The sequence below is a fragment of the Dipodomys ordii genome, unplaced genomic scaffold (assembly GCF_000151885.1).
Source record: "Dipodomys ordii isolate 6190 unplaced genomic scaffold, Dord_2.0 Scaffold193, whole genome shotgun sequence".
NCBI lineage: Eukaryota > Metazoa > Chordata > Mammalia > Rodentia > Heteromyidae > Dipodomys > Dipodomys ordii.
In genome coordinates this window covers 1,195,504-1,199,486 of record NW_012267409.1, presented here as the reverse complement: position 1 = coordinate 1,199,486, position 3,983 = coordinate 1,195,504, and positions in this window count along the sequence as shown.

Genomic DNA, 3,983 nt, shown 5'->3' with positions numbered 1-3,983 from the left:
TGTGTGTCTGTGTGTCTGTGTGTCTGTGTGTGTGTGGCCCAGATCGCCATCATCTCATTGAAATCCTTCCCCGGGTGCCCAGGGCTACAGGCAGACACCACCACGCTCGACTGCTTACTCGTTGAGATGAAGTTGCCCAAATCTTTTTTTAAATTCTTAATTATTATTCTGGCTTGGGCGAGTCTCGAACCTCCGTCCTCGCAGGCTGAAGTCTCCTGATGAGGGCAGACTGACAGGTGTGAGCCGCCGAGCCCGCCCCGCAGCCTCATTGGAGGAAAGGCCGGCCGGCCAGCCAACCGCATTCAAGTAGGCTCACCTGCGGTGGAGCCCGTGGGCGGATAATCAGAGACACCTGCGGGCCAGCGCTGCTTTATAACCCCCCCCCCCCCATAGTGCAGCAGCCAGACGCACCAGAAGCTTCCACAACCCAGAGAAGCTTCCAGAACCCTTGCTCTCTCTTAATCTGTGAGGGGAAGACAGGCCCAGACACAACTCGCCTCCAGACTGAGCCTCCCGACCCCCCCCAAAGGTGAGTGTGTTTCCTCACGCCACCCCCCCTTCCTTTGTTCTCCCCCAAATCACGGGCACCCTCATCCCCCCCTCCCCGCAGCGTGTGTTTATTACCACCCCATTCCGTGGTTTTTCACGCCATTTTTCCGACTCTTCCGTGATAAACATGGTTTGGCTAATGGACGACAACAGGAATGGGGGTTTGGGGGGGCCCCGTGTGGTATTCTTAGGGGGCCTGGAGGTCTCTGCGGCCGTCTCGTGAGGCCTGAACAGGGAAGAGCACCTGTGGGACCTCAGCTGGGATTATAAGCAGGCCCCACAGGACCCGGCCTGACTGTGTGTGTGTGTGTCTCTCCTGGGCTTGAACTCAGGGCCTGGGCACTCTCTCTCTGAGCTTTTCCCCTCAAGGCTTGGCGCTCTACCCCTGGAACCGCAGCTCCACGTCTGAATTTTTTTTTTGGGGGGTGATTCGTTGGAGCTAAGAGTCTCCCAGACTTCCCTGGCTGGCCTTGGAACCCTGGTTCTCAGGTGGCGGCTTGAGGGCGGCGGGGTCTAGCTCCGGCCCGGACTCTGCACACACCTGCGGTCCCCCCCACCCCCAGCACCCCCCTTTTCTTCCTCACCGTAACCCACAGCGCGAGTCTCTGTGCGCCTGGGGTGGCTGACCGTGGGCCGGATAGGAAGGAAGGGAAAGCGTTCTCCGTCTTCCTCCCGTTCTATTTCGCTATCACGGGGAACGACTCCTGGAGCTTGGGGCTGGGTCCCCTTTGAGGACCTGATCTCCCCCCCTCTACGCCCCCCAGAACACCAAGACGTGCCCAGTGTGGGTCCCTGGGGCTTTCCACCCACCTTTTCCCTTTCAGGACCTTCTTTTCCTGTTCTTTTTCGCTCCAGTCCTGGGGTTTGAACTCAGGGCCTGGGCGCTGTCCCCGAGCCTCTTGGTGTTCAAGGCGAGCGCTCTACCACTTGAGCCACAGCGCCACTTCTGGTTTTCTGGTGGTTCATTGGAGATTAGAGTCTCGTGGACTTTACTGCCCGGGCTGGCTTTGAACCGTGATCCTCAGATCTCAGCCTCCTGAGTAGCTAGGATTACAGGCGTGAGCCACCGGTGCCCTGGCCCAGCCTGGCTTTTCTTTTGCCAGTCCCGGGGCTTGAACTCAGGACCTGAGCACTGTCCCTGAGCTGCTTTTGCTCAGAGTAAGCTCTACCATTTGAGCCACAGAACCACCTCCGGCTTTTTTTCTCTGTCTGTGGCGCTGAGGATTCGAACCCAGGGCTTCCTGCGTGCTAAGCGAGCACTCTACCACTGAGCCACCTTCCCAGCCCCTGGCTTTGCTTTGAATCAGACTTGCGTGCAGAGACACACTTGTTGCGTTCACAGGCCTCCCTGATCGGATGGTGAACCTGGGGTGTCTTTCTTGGTGGGGTCCTGGTTATTTGCAGGAGCGCGGCCTGGCGCTGGCTCGCCTGCTTCTCATACAAAGTCGCGTGGAGCTGGGGAAGGGCAGCCATCTTGTCATGCGGGGCCCGTGGCTCCGTTCAAAGAACTTGCCTCTGCTTTGGAATATTCCAGGGTGTGGGGTGGTGAGGAGGGCACCACCTTATTTTCTCAAAGCCATCTAGCATTCGCTTTTACTTCTTGCAGTCTCGGGATTCGAACGGAGGGTTTTGTGTTTGCTAGTAGGCTAAGTGTTCTAACCCCAGAGCCGCCTTCCGCCTCCCCCCACCCCCACCTCCCTCCTTTCAGCTCTGGTGTCTGTTTTAGACTGAGTCCTCTGTCTTCCTTCCTTCCTTCCTTTTCTGGTCGGTCATGGGGCTTGAACTCTGGGCCTGGGCGCTGTCCCTGCGCTCTTCAGCTCAAGGCAAGCGCTCTACCACTTGAGCCACGGCGCCACTTCTGGTTTTCTGGTGGTTCATTGGAGATCAGAGTCTCATGGACTTTCCTGCCCAGGCTGGCTTCGAACCTCGATCCTCAGATCTCAGACTCCTGAGTCGCTAGGATGAGAAGCGTGAGCCACCGGCGCCCAGCTCCACATTTTTGTTTTTTGGCCTGGATTGTACTAAAACCATGATCCTCTTATCCTCTACTTCCCAAGTTGCTGGGATTATAGGTAGGCGCTACCATGCCCGGCTGGCAAAAATCAATTTTTTTTTTTTAAGCTTAGACCTTCCGCGCCGCCACTGGTACACGAGGCAAGTGTGGAGAATTCCCACACGGAGGAAAATGGACTCTCGTCGGCCCCTGAGAAAGGGTAGCGGGCGTGGTTGTAAATAAGAACGAACCGCCGGGTCATCAACGCTATGTTCACTGGTTGTGGGAGACCCAAGCTCACACCTGGCTTACATCTCTCCACGTGCCCAGAGCCCCGGATTTTCACAGAACACCCCCCCCCCCCACGCTTTTCCTACATCAGGGAGAAGTAAAACCACATGACTTGTCATCTCTAGATCCCACGACGAGTTGAGTGCCTCAGTTTCCCTCACCCAGGAACCCCAGGACCATGTTCCTTGGGGAACTCGGTGTGGAAAGGAAACTGAACCCCCTATCACACAGCCGCCCGCCGGCGCCGCCAGGCCTCCCCCGCCGCAGCTGCGTTGCGTGGCGATCGATGGCTTCTTTTGGGTGCTTCAGACGGATTTGTGGGTGGCAAGTGGAAGAAGTTGTGTGTGTTTTTTTCTTTCTGATGTTGATTTTTGGGGCTCCGCTTTGTTGTGTGGGGCCGCGTGAAGTGAGTCTCCGTCTACCAGCTCCTCCAGAGAACAAAAGCCGTTCTCAATCTTTAGCACGAAGCGGAGAGAGGGACAAGCATCGCGTGGCACCGCCATCAATGGCCCGGCAGCGCCGCAGCCCCGGGCCGAGGGCTGTTGAGAATCCTGAAGGATGAGGGGTGGGGGGGGGTGGGGGGGAATTAAGAGGATGGAGAACAAGTCCTGGCGTGGGTGAATGGTGCCCACCGCGTGCGTGGCCCTCGGGGAGAGACAAGAGCGCTCTTTTGCTTGAGAACAGAAGGAGAAAAAAATAATAATAATAAAAGGATTGTGAATGTGGAGCCTGCTGGTTGTTGGGGAGGGATTAGCTGGGATCCATTTTGGAAACAGTTCCGGAGTGGGCCTGTGTGTGTGCCTGTGTGTGTGCATGTGTGTGTGTGTGTGTGCGTGTGCGTGCGTGCGTGCGTGCGTGACAACCTCTTAAAAACCCGGGTCCCACTCACCTTGGTGACCATTCCACTGGGCTGGCTGGACCATGGGTGTCTTTGTTTGGATAGTGGCTGGCTAGATCAGGGGGCCCCCACCCTTGATTTCACGATCCATCTACCTCTTTCCCACTCCCCCCTCCCCAGGGCTGGGATTACAGGAGTGTGCTACCATTCCCGGCTCAAGATTGTGATCTTGGAGGGGGGGGGTGCTTCCGCTCAGTTCTGCTTTCCACACAAAAATCATGGGAACTTCGAGACTGCCCCCTTCCCCCCCCC